General features: G+C 34.5%; 1 pseudogene across 1 annotated transcript; it reads left to right on the forward strand.

The window, feature by feature from the left end:
* The first annotated feature begins 926 nt into the window (after window positions 1-926).
* LOC147481678 (importin subunit alpha-1b-like) lies at window positions 927-4,055 on the forward strand (annotated as a pseudogene). The gene is made up of 5 exons (XR_015205473.1): window positions 927-1,025; window positions 1,435-1,563; window positions 2,082-2,209; window positions 2,300-2,374; window positions 3,937-4,055. The product of XR_015205473.1 is annotated as an importin subunit alpha-1b-like (transcript).
* The last annotated feature ends 9,608 nt before the right edge of the window (window positions 4,056-13,663 follow it).

Genomic DNA, 13,663 nt, shown 5'->3' on the forward strand with positions numbered 1-13,663 from the left:
AGAAATGTGTAGATTGTTGTTACCACAACAAAGTACTTCTGATTGAATCGGATTATCCAAATTCAATCTAATAAATTTTAAAAGCAATATATAAAGTTATTTACTTTATTGTTAACGCTAAATCTATGTTGCACGAGATGCATCGGATACGCAGTAGTCTTGTCCACTCATTCTGCAAAATGGCAACCGGTAGAATAAGTTTACAAAAAAGGGTAAAAAGGGTATATCACTTTCAATAAAAAAAAAATAGTGTATTAGATTTTTTTTATTGCACGACTCCACCAAGTTTCGTCTCCCTAAAAATTTTATTTTTATTTTCAATTCATGCACTTGAAAAGCGAAGAACATGGTGATTAAATAGAGAGTTCTCATAATCAACTTGTAGCAATTGGAGTGTTTACTGGTCGGAAATTATTATTCTTCATCATCTTATCAGAAGTATAGGAAATGCCGAGGTCTTGTTCTTGGCCATGGTGCCTTGATCCCATTGCTTGCACAGTTGAATGAGCATGCCAAGCTTTCTATGCTTAGAAATGCCACTTCGACTTTATCAAATTTTTCCAGGGGAAACCACAGCCTCCTTTCAAACAGGTTGGATATCCACATAGTATATACGTAGTGACATAGATTCTAGTAGATATTTTACTATGGTGTAACTTATTTGTGATTACTTTTGGGTAATCAAAGCCTACACTCCCTGCTCTTGAGCAGCTTATTCATTCAAGTGATGAGGAAGTATTGACAGATGCATGTTGGGCACTATCTTATAAAGATTCTTATTTGTCTGCTGGTACAAATGACAAAATCCAAGTTGGTGTCTGTCCTCGGCTTGTTGAGCTCTTGATGTGAGTGTTGGATTTCATTTAAGTTCTATTAAAAATATATCAACTGATGAATTATCTCAAGGTTGATTGAAATTTGAACATATGCATTCTTTCTTTCTCAATCATCCATCGCCTTCAGTGTTAATCCCTGCCCTTCGAACAGTAGGAAATATTGTTACTGGAGATGATATGCAGACTCAGGTAATACATATAGTGAAATTCTCCCATTAATATTGATTCTATCTTTCATGGTCACTCGAGTTATGTTGGAATTTGATGTTTGTGAGAGATCCCCTCCCTAAAAATCAGCATGATCTGTTCCGACATGGTTTTATAGTCAAATATGTTTAATCTTATTACAGTCATTGTCAATCTGTGTTTGTCTTCTCTACAAAATGAGCCCACACCTGTTTTTTTAAAGAGTCTTAGTGATGTGACTCTGAACCCCCTAGAGGGCAAACAAGTTTATAACCGGTTTTTACTTGGTTAGGGAAGAGATATGATGTAACTATTTAAGTAATAAAAAGTTTTTAAAGACATTAATATATTTTTAACTTCGTTGAATCTTTACTTTGTTTTGTCTTTGATGATTTTCTTCTACTTTTTATAGGCTATAATCAACTTTCAAGCGCTTCCTTGCCTGTTGAGCCTCTTAACAAATAATCACAAGAAGAGTATCAAGAAAGAAGCTTGTTGGACCATTTCAAATATTACTGTTGGAAATAAGGATCAGATATAGGTACGGAATATATTCTCCTTTCACTATTCTATTATTACCATATTTAGTCTCTCATCGTGAATTGGGATATGTTTTTTATCCCGATATTGTATGTTGGTTCAAGGACTTGGTGGGTGTGCTTCCACAACCTAAATCCTTTGAAATAAGATGTAATTTGAGTTTAAAACTTTGTTGCCACTTCAAGACTACAAAATTTTATAAGAGTTTACACATTTTCTTTGTAGGGATTTTGGTTGTATAATTAGCACAACAAATCCTTGAATCAGGCTAAGTTTAGGTTAAAACCTAATTAGGAATGTTACCTGAATTTTTAAAGTGAAGAAACACAGCTGTTGCTTTTATACCTACATTTGGTTGTCAAAGAAATGAAATGTGATGTGAACAAGGCCGGCAAAAGCTCTCCCGGCTTGGGGGTGTCTGCGCTTTTAAAAGCATAGAATGTAAAACTTATCTTAAAAATATTCCTTTATTATTTCGTTTAATCCATTTTTACCTTAATATATCTTCTTATTCTACAGGTTGTAATTGCTGCAGATATTATTGGCCCCTTAGTTCATTTGCTCCAAACTGCTGAGTTTGATATTAAGAAAGAGGCTGCTTGGGCATTATCAAGTGCTACTTATGGTGGTGATCCTAATCAAATCAAGTATATACATCTCAATTTTACATCTCCCTGCCTTTTTCTCATCTGGTATATTCTTAGTCCATTTGGTTACTAAATATTGCTTGATAATAGGTACCTGGTGGTGATGTTGATTTAGAGAGGAGAGAGAATGAGAAGATTTATTTACAATTTTTGCCTTTTCTTCAGGTTAGTTGATTTCATCTTATTTTTAAATTGGTGCAGCCAATGTGAAATTTCATAATTAATTTGTTTGATTTATTTTCCTTTTTATTCAATTCATGTGTTATTTGAAACTTTGATGATATAATAGAATGTGACTGTGAAAGGTAGAATTAAGTAGAATGAACATATGGAAAAGTTTGAACAAATGAGTGTATACATAACAAAAAAAAAAAAAAAATATGGTAGAAATTATATTGGACAATACATGAATTGATTTATGACTATTAACAACCTGTGTCTATTCAATGTGTTTTGGATGATGGATTGAAACTTTATTCAAATACATGTAGGCAAGTGTTCTAAAAATCAGCCTAGGCTTAATCGTCCGCAGTGTCTCTAGGCACTATCTGATTGCAACCAACTCGCCCTAGGCCCAAATCGGTTCTAAAAAACTTTTGCAGAAATGAGCAATAAAAGTTATTATTATCGTTTAATTATCTTTCGCATGCAGCTCCCACAAAAAAGATTTAGCTATTTTAGGTAGAGATATGTAATAGGTTATTATTAGAGGGGTCATCTTCTTTGAACGAGATTTACTATCTCTTCAGTTGATTGTAGTTTGATAATCAATATGAAATTACCAATGTAATCTCTAAGACTCTAACTCATATATATATACCATAACCTACAATTTAAAGATTCCCCTCGATACATCAATACACCATCTAAGTTTAGCTTAAAACTGTAGTTGGGTTGGAGGCAACTAGTAGCACTTTTTTAGCTTAGGTGTTGTACTAGCTCTTCAAACATTACTCAAGCCTGTGACAAACTCGGTGTTTAAGCAAGTTGTAGGAATGCCCCTTAACTACAAAAACTCAGGTTGAAGATTTAATTCAATAACTGAATCCCTACAAATGACATAGCACCACCTTTTAATGAAAGACAACTTCTTCTCATAGTTGTTTAGTGAATAGACTTCGTCGTTTATTTCTAGACATATAGCCTCATTGAAATTGGTGAAGTATTACATAATCATGAACCAATTCATTAGTCATTTCCATACTTCACTAGCAAATTTGCACTCCCACTAGAGGTTCCATATTGCTAGAAACAAGGCCATCTCAGCTCAATGCTAATATGACATCTTTGCTTTTAGCAATTAGGATTTCTTGTCGTTTCTGAGTTTAGACTTCCATGTTGTAGTAGCACATTTATTATGGTTGTGCTCAGTTACGGACCTAGGGTTTACATCGAAGGAATTCAAGTTGATAAGCAAATAGAACAACGATAATAATAACTTTTGCTCATTTTGCAGAAGATAATTAAAAATGCTAAATCTTCGGTGCTTGAGTTGTACTGAAAGTAGTGGTGCGCACTATTCCTGGCCACACAATGAGAGGGGTAGAACCAGAGAACCGGAAAAATGTTTTTTTAAAAGATTACGAAAAGAACAATGGGTTTTGAAGGTTTGCTAAGAGGATATTGATTTCTAGAAAATGTATAATTTTCTCTCATTACCTATATGCACTGTTAGTTCCACACTTCCATTCATAAATATATGTTTCATATATATACTATCAATCTAGGTCACCTAATACCGGACAAGAGAAAGCATTGCAGGAGGAATTCTTTTAGAAGAGGTGGTGATGGGCACATCATCATGGTGATGGGAACAACCATTATGGGCTTGGAAATAATAGGCGTGCACTACTACAAAAAGGGTCATTACCCACGGTTGGTCAAATGGTATATACCATCAGATTTATAATAACAGTGGGTTATAGTCATTTACCACGGTACATTTCGCTTTGCAAATTTAGGTACAAGCAAATACCACTGTTTACGTGATACAGTGGTATATAATATCCGCATATGCCACGGTACTACCAAATATTGCCCATTTTGTTTTAAGATATTCTTATTCCCCACTGTTTCCCGAAAAATGGTGGTTTATGTTTTTCCAAAAATTACCCCTACCGTGGATAAAGAGTCTCCAAAATCACTTGCTCGAGAAAATAATAAAAAGAGAAAAACCAAAAATAGACAAAAAACAACTAAAACTCCCTCTTTTCAATTGTCACTTAGGGTTTCTGCTCTCTCCCAGATTTCTCCCAGTCGTGTTCATCATTTCGGACAAGGTTGTTCTATCTCTGTTGCAATTTTGGTCACTTCCAAAAAATCTCCATTTTCAATTGATCTGGTAAGAATTTCTGGCTTTTAGTTCAAAAAATTTTTATGTGTTTCTTTTTTTATTATGATTTCAAAATTTATAAATTAAATTTGTCATTTTAATTCAAAGCTCATGGTGCGTAATCCCTGATTATCGTCAAATTACCGCTCTTTTGAGAAATCCTCATGTGTCTTCTTGGCAATTAAATTTGAAAGAGTCATTCTATTTCTGTTATTTTCTTGTTGGTTTGGAAAAATTTATTGTAGTTCTACCAATCTGAAACTTAGATTGCATCCTCTATAAGTTGTCTTCTTCTTAACTCCTTAATTTGCTTAACTGGAAATAATGTGTTGTTTGGGTGATGTTATCTCCCTGTTTTGGGTTTGTAGTCCGTCTATAAAGTGTTTGACTAAATTGTTTATTAGTAATGCTATGTCTGATTTCATGCAAGAGCTGGAGAGACAAGGGTATTTGGGACTTTGTGTTAGTTATAAGAGAACAATAACCTCTACCGGACCTAATTAAGTGTATGAAGTATATTTTACTGATTGTTTAATCATATTTGATAATTGTATACACCTGCTCTTTCCCCCACATGTTTCTAAATTTCTTGAAGAATGATGATCACCAACTTGGCAACTTCACTTAAAATTACAAGCTAGGTTATGTCTTGAGAGAAACACAAACTCAGAGAAGTACATCCATATACGTATGGTGTTCTGTGTACATCCATATACTAACTGGTTACTGGCTCTTCATTTCCTTCTCTGTTTAGCCCATATTCCCATAATTTATTGAAAAGTTTCAACGACATTAATTGATTGTGATGAGAAATTTATGGAGATTTGCCCAATATATACTGATTAGGGTAGGATAGACTTGGACCCCTATCTAGTGTATACTTTACTCTCATTCCTCTTATTTTATTTTGTACCAATGCACCCTTAGGTCTGTTTTACCGAAGTTAAGATAACCACTCTTATGGAACCTTAGTGTTGGGTGTATCTCCGCCAATCTACTATTGCGTGTACAATGATAACTGCATGTATTAAGATTCACACGCTGTCACGATAAGGGTGGAATTCGAGCTAAACAAGCCGAAGCTTTACCATGCTCAAGCTCGGCTCGCTAATTACACAAGCTTTAAATTGAGCTCGAGCTCGAGCTCGCTCATATAGTTAAACGAGCCGAGCTTAAACGAGCCAAGCCCGAGTTAGCGCCGGTTATTTTACACTATAAATATGCTATTTGAGCTAAACATATAGTAGAGTTTTCTTGTGCATCTTTAGATACTTCCCCGGATGTTGAACTAATTTTCCGTGTTGCGGGTGGAGGAGGGGGATTGCTTTTATGTTGTTGGCGGTGGTGAGTTTGAGGTCTTGGCCACCCGTGCAATAGTGTCAAAATATATTTGATTAGTATTTTTTCTTTCAATTAATATTTTCCTGAAATAGATTGAAATTTCTTTCTTAAGTAATACAGATTCCATTCTAATTGTTGTAGGCTAGTTGATTCTATTCCCCTTTTTTTTTTTATAATATCTAATAGGGTAGCGAGTCTTGGTTGATCTGTTCTTGCATGCTTTGAATGATCTTGGTGATGTATGATAACTAATTTTGGAATTGCATGAAGAGAAAAATGAAGAGGTTCCTGTGGTCTCACGAAACTTTATACAAAATGAAAAAAAGTTGTCGCTCTTTCGGGAGCTAGCAATCGATGTAAGACATATTGCTTTGGGTTATTTATAAGTTTCTTGTTTTGACTTGTGAGTCTATTTAAATGTGATTTATTCTTTCTTTGAAGGTATTAAGATATCAACATTTTGTTTTTTGCCGGACAATTTACTCCCACCGGTTTAATATTTCTTTGTTAGCGGGGGGGGCGGGGGGGGAGGATACAGTTAAGTTAGTTTCGGCCTTCTCTCACACTTTTTATATAGGAAAATTAGTCTGACTACAATATAGAAACATAAAAAAAAATTGGGTCGTGGGGATCAAGGGGTCCCACACGACCTGGGGACACTTCCCCCCTTCGGGCACGCGGGGAAGGGGAGTGTCTTACTTATGTCTCACTTAGAATTCTAAAGTGAAACCAATTGCAAATTGTATAGACTTCAAGGCACGCATGTGGTATGTGGTATGTGTTCTTGTAACAAAGGAGAAGTTTGATTCTCATTGAAGTATGTTTCAATCTTTTGATGGATTTTTTTTTATCCCAGCTTAACTAATATTTCATGTTCCTAATTGTATGATATCATGGAAATCAGGTTGAAGGATATTACTTTGAATTATCCAAAGGAATCTGGCGAGAGAGAACCGATGCTTCCAATTTGGCAAAAGTTTAGCTTCGATTTGGTAAGGTGACCTAAACAAAAAATACATTTTCTTGTTAAACCTTCTTCAGTTCATGTGCTTGTGATGCTATGCTTATTAGATAAACATCTGAATTACTCAATAATATCTCGATCTGTAGGAGGGAGAACATGTATGTATTCCATGATTGCGCGAGTGACACTGGGCTTGTTCTTTCTCGAGGCTCGGGTTGGTGATTGCTTATATTCTTAATTTGGCGCTTTAATATATAGTGATAGTTGATTCTTTACATATTTGACCACTAACAAAAACATGCCGAGCTTGAAAAGGTTCTCAAAGCGTAAGATTAAGCAACCGGGTAAAGAAGCACAAGTCTTGAAAGAGAAAGACCGATGAAGAGCTTGATTCCATCTGCTTTTATACCACAAATTATATGCACTTGTGCTGATCAAACACACATTGGAATATTACTGAACACATGCCTGGCATGCCCGTTTGTTTCAATACTTCGTACCCCATTGGATGAATCATCTGCACGATTCTGTGCTGCTTCTGTGTCATTGCTGTAGCAGGCTATGTACAGGTTGGTCTTGGAAAATACTATAAGCTACATTTATGGGTGTTTGTATTTGTACATATTCCTTGATATGCATAATTTTCTAAAGCAATAGAAAAATTTTTACTTAGCAAAATTTGGGGTGGATCCGTTTTCACGGATTATTAGATTGTGTCCTGGGAAGGTCTTTTTATGACATATGATAAGTGGTTTCAAATTTCTTCAAAAGTTTGTAGTCATTACGGAGCCGAAAGTTTTGTAGAAATTGGCCATTGTTATGATCCTCGATTAAGTTAGTGGCCTTTTTTTTTCTTGGTATCGATGTAGCAGCTTGACATTCCAACCACAAAGTTAGATATTAGATTATTAACATGTATTTTTCCCCATTAATACAGCTTGTAGACTTCAGATTTGGCAAGAAGTTGTCCGGGCGAAAAACATTCACGATCTCGGGATGACAGATTCTCGTAGGTCCGTAGATAATCCAGGGAAAAGGCCACACATATGTCACCGACCGTAAAGATGCATCTCTGTGAAAATGTTATTGCTAAACATAGTATTTGGGAAAGTTGTTTTGGAAACCGCAAGTTCAAGCGTATATCCTTTAGTTGAATGTATCTTCTTAAGGAAGAAAACCGGTGGAAACTCAAATAAGTGAATAGTCTTAACAGATGACTTTATGATACATGTTTTTTTTTTATCCCTTATAAGTTGTGATAGATAAAAAAAAAATTATCTATGTTATGTGCTAAAACGTTTCAAAATTGGTGAAACAGCCCCCATGGGATCTTGAGGTTGGAAAGAATTTTATTATCCATTATACTTATGGATGTGACTACTCTTTGAAGGTGGGTCGATTTTTCCCATTTAATTGTAAACACCTTTAAGAATTGATGATGGTTTTCTTTTTCTCATTTGGTTTTATTTATAAGTAATGCTAATCCTCCTTTTGTTGACGCATTCACATGAATGGGATAGATGCATTATTGGTTCTAAAGTTATCTATTTTATTAATTGATACATTTACAGGGGAAGCTAACATATGGAAAATTTGGGGAGTGGCGCTTCGACAAGAGATCGTGATTCTTCGGGTCCTCCACCAAGAAACTTGTCCTTGCCACCACCTGGAGTTCCGGAGAGTGTGGTATGCCATATGCCTGAAGTTAATTCTGCTATTCATACATAACATTATATCTTTACGTTTGTGCTAGCATTTAACACCCGATAGCTATAAGAAAACTTCATTAGTCCTCAGTCCCTTACATTCAAAATCTTTCAACTGCAGGTCATGTTTGGTGACAAAGGTGAATGAGGCCACAGCTAATATTCCTGGATGGGACACATTTTAAACTTGTGTTAAAGTAGTTGAAGACTAGTGTGTTTAGTTTTGTTGGTTAACTTTTCTAGTACTTGAAAGAAATGAGCTAAGTACTAGAAAAAGTTTTAGAATTTACCGTTGAAGAAGAAAGTTTTAACTTACTTGGGGTGTTTTGTTTCATGAAAAGAAATGAGGGGCATCGGTTTATATAGTTACTTTGAAACAAGCTCCCCGCAGCTCATTATATTGGTGATGACTTGAAATTGGAGAGTGATAATGGTATTAGACATGGAGGAGTTGGTCGCTATTATTTTGATGTTTTAGATGGAACAAGTTGGTCATTATTATTTTGATGTTTTGGCCAAATGGAACAAGTTCAAACTTCTTTTAGCAATTCAATGTCTAATTTTTTTTTTTTTTTGCACTATGAATTGTTTATTTGAGCAATGTGTTTTTAAATCCAATGTGGATATGGTGAAAATGGACAGGTTGCAGGGTTGAATATGATGAAAATCAAATAATTTGGGGCTTTTATTTTATTTTTTTTAAATGTCTATAAACCACGGTTTTGTAAGAACTGAGGTATAAGGATATTCTATAAACCACGGTTTTTATCCAACTGTCGTATATAACATCACTATTTCCCACGGTTCACCTCGGATAGAGAAAACTATAAAGACTATTAACCACGGTTCGCAAATCCTAATACCACTGTTTTAGCTAAAATCGTGGTATATAATAGGTACTTTTTACCACGGTTTTGTTAGAAGTATTTGTCACGGTGGTTGTTACCACGGTTTGAAAACAGTGGCTAAAGGCTTTTTACCATTGTATATAACAGTGGTATATGAGTTTTTATGTAGTAGTGGTGAGCATGATCGTGTTGCTAATCATGATTCAAACACTACTCATCGGGGCTATAATGGTAGTAGGGATTGACACATGCAGCAGAGGGTTCCTCAAAGAAATTTTGTGAGACCTATGTCACCTAGTATTGCCCCATTTGTTAGCTCCCAGCCTGTTCGACCTTTTGTCAATCCCTCGGGCTTCCCTCAGGTAATTTTTCATTATATGAATTTTTTGTAATCTAATTTGTCTATGTTATTGATGTTTTTTTTCACTTGCAAATATGCCTCCCCAATATATTATGTTCCCCAACCCGAGACCAAAGATGGTGTTCCCATTTTTATTCAACAACTTATATGTTTTAGCACCTCTAGACCCTACTTTTACCTGCTAGGTTAGCAAAACAAATAGAGTATTACTCCGTAATCAATATGTGGTATTGTCTTGAATGTGTTATTCAATTTAGTTTTGTTTTAATCATCACTTGTCTAACTTACTATATTGTGATCCACTTGATCGGTTGTTTCAATCCCGAGAATCTTTGCAAGGACATTTACTTGCGTATACATGGATGGGCAAGGATGGGTATCCATTTCTACAATCGCAAATTTCAATAGAGTGAGTTGACATTTTTCTTTCGATTAAAAAAAAAAAAAAGTTTCACAGTTTTTGATGACGATTTGGTATGTCAACATGATCTCATTTCATCATTTAATAACTATTCTAGGATAATCACTTCCTTGTCCATGTCTTTGTCGGGCAGGTATTATCATAATTATGCTTCGCATTTCAAATAATGTTTTCCCTTGCCATCTCAAATCCTTGATTATGGGTGCGTGCTTGAGCTAGTCCGGGGAATCCCACTAATCATTTGTCGATGGAATTGTTACTGAGAAATTTGTGTTGTGAGTTGTGACAATCAAGAAATGATCTTGAACACATTTTTGTTTCATAATTTAAAATCCTCAAGTTATTAGTATCTTATAGGTGTCGTGGTTTTATTTTCACGCTTCACCGACTAGTTTGTTTTGGTACTTAGAACCGATATGATTGGGGAAGTTTTGGGGATCTTGAGTGAAAAAAGAGAACTTTATGAGGCATAATGTAAATAATGATATCTTAACACCAATACGTTATAATGTCCATTGATTTGGAGGCGATTTTATATTACATTATGCAGAAATCCTTCCAGTTAATCCGATGTTTCTTTTAAGCATCCCGCATGGTAATATATGATTAGTGATCCGTAGATATTAGTCAATTTCTATTGATTGAATTCTTAATCTGCCATTGTTATTTAGGTTGTTATGTGATTTATATCCGGATCATGGTTGACAAAACACAATGTTATATGACTGAGTCCGCCTCGCGTCCTTTTTGTTTCTTCCCCTATTATAACGTGTTGAGAAGCGGGGACTTAAAAAAGAGGAAGGAGGCCAGTCTTTAAGTCTTACTTCACTAGGTGATGTAAAAAGGGGACTTAAAAAACTTGGATACATCATAAACTAATATAGTGGTTGTCCAATTGCTAGAGTACATGAGGTAGTGAGGATAGAGAAGGTTTATTGTAATATGTAAGACTCTTAACTAACATATACCATAACCAACAATTTAAAGACTCTCCTCAATATACCAAATAAGTTTAGCTTAAATTTGTCGTTGGTTTGAGGCAACCAAGAGCAATTTTTGAGCAAAGGTGCTCTACTAGCCCTCCAAATATTACTCAAGTCGTGATACAACTCGGTGTTTAAGCAAGTTGTAGGAGTGCCCCTTAACTACAAAAACCTCAGTTGAAGATTAATTATTAATTTTGAATAACTGAATCCCTACGTTGCCATAGCACCACCTTTTAATAAAACACAACTTCTTCTCATAGTTATTCGGTGAATAGACTTCGTTGTTTTAATGAAACACAATACTACAAAAAATTTTATGATTTTGAAAGTCATTGGTGGTATTGGGTATTTGGTATACTAGTGAGGTGGGGGTATTAATTGGATTACTTTGGTGGTGGATTGTTTGACTTGGGATGATTTTTATTGGTTAAAAACGTAAAATCTAGCACATATGTAGTGTTCTTATTTCTATTACTATATTTGACATTGTTGGGTTTAGAGTGCTTATTAGGTAGTTTTAGTTCTTTCTTTGAGGATTATGGTTACATAAGAGAATTCCCTTATAATGCAGTTTATTCTATGTTCATGGATATGAAAATATAGAATTGAGTGGTTTAGATTGGAAAACTATTAAAAAAATTATGTGTGGAGGCTACTGATTGTGTTTTTTGTTGGGTCATGAATCTTTGAGAATTATGACTTCTGAGTGTGTTTGTCGAAATTGTTAGTCTGATCATTTCACCATATTATGCTCAATACTTCTCACTAAAATGGTGTCTAAGTTGTTTTGTTTCTCGTAACAAAATCTAATTTCTAGTTAGGGCCAAATACCATACGAAATACAGGTAAAGGAGTGTGTAACCTAACTAGCGAAGGCCAAAGAGTCCAAGATAGAGCGCTTGTAGTTGCAAAAATCTTCTTTATAAATCTCATCCAATTAAGGTAGGCCCTTATAGGTATTTTATGATTAAAACGATCTTATAATATATGTGTTTGTGTTGATTGAGAATTGATATTGGGAGATTTGGAAATACTTGTGGTGAAGTTTGGGGTGGACAATTTGTACTAACTATTAAGATTAATGCTAAGCATTAAAGCAATGACACATTTTATATACATGTACAACCTAAAATATACATTGTAACTGCTCATGGGGTTTGAATTTTAGCTCTCAAGCATTTCTTTGTTACCATCCTCGACCTTTTGTGGTCTCACTATTTAATCCGTGGCATGTGAGTATGGTTAAAATCAGAACTAAATGTTAGTATGGTTGAGTTTGTTGTTAGTGAAATAACCGGTTTTGTATTTTATTTCTCTTCCGGTATTTGCATGAACTTGAATTTTATTATCAAGTTTTCAAATGCCTTGGGCTCATCAAGAATTTTAAGTTTTCATATATTTGCTACACTTTTTAGATTTAAAATTGGCATTTGCAAATATTCGTGTAATATTTAGTATGAATGTCCTTTAAAGTTTTGGAGCCCTCAAGCTTTTCGATCTACATCTTTTACTACACGACCTCTCTTTATTAATCTGTGAATTCCGTGTCTACCTTGAGTAAGATGATACTGAAAACGATGAAGTCGCTTGCATGCATGTCTTTTACCTTCACATGTTAATTAGTTAAATACGCTGAATTCGCTTTATATGATTTAAATGAAGAAGAAATAAAATGTATTCATTTGAATCTTGTTTTATGAATGAATTTTGGTATGTGATTTGACATAATATGTTCTTCGTGCGTGTACATTAAGATTGGAACATGTTGCACCCTACGTGTAACCTTTAGTGTTGTTTGTATATGTAATAACGCCTTCCGGGAGAGCGATGTTTATCTTCTTTTACGTAATGTATTGTAAACTATTGTTTCCTTGCTTTTGTTGGATTGATTGGAAAATGATTGGATTTGGTTGAAAATGCATTATGACAGGTCTCACATTCTTAAAAACGTTAAAAATACAAAAGAGGTTATGTTGAAATTTTGAAATAAATGATTTGTGTCGAGATGTTGTAGTATTCATTTTAATATGATTTGTATAGAGGTACTTTTCAATTAGGGTTATTTCGTTCAATAATAACTCTTTAGATTCTTTGTTCTTCGTAAAAATTTTGTCCAATTATAACTCTTACATGAAACTAAGTTTAACAAGTGAATAGGCCGAGTCATCAATGAAATGGAATTATCCTATGCTCTTATAGTTAAGGTGTCCAATTGAAGATTCATTGAGTAATCTTTTAAATACCGAGGTACGAGAAATGTAAGTAATGTATTTACAAATGTTACAAATTCATCCCCCAGTCACAAGATAATCACAATGTGACACGTATAATAACAACAATATTCACCCCATGATAGAAGTTGCCTTGGTAGATAAGGATCAAAGTCATGCTAAGTAGTTATGGTTCTCCTATTTATAGGTGATTGCTTAGGCGTAATTACTAACTGAGGATAGCAACACCAATTTAGTGTATGTAATGTGATTTATTACATTTGA

This window comes from Coptis chinensis, chromosome 8, assembly GCF_015680905.1.
Source record: "Coptis chinensis isolate HL-2020 chromosome 8, ASM1568090v1, whole genome shotgun sequence".
Lineage (NCBI taxonomy): Eukaryota > Viridiplantae > Streptophyta > Magnoliopsida > Ranunculales > Ranunculaceae > Coptis > Coptis chinensis.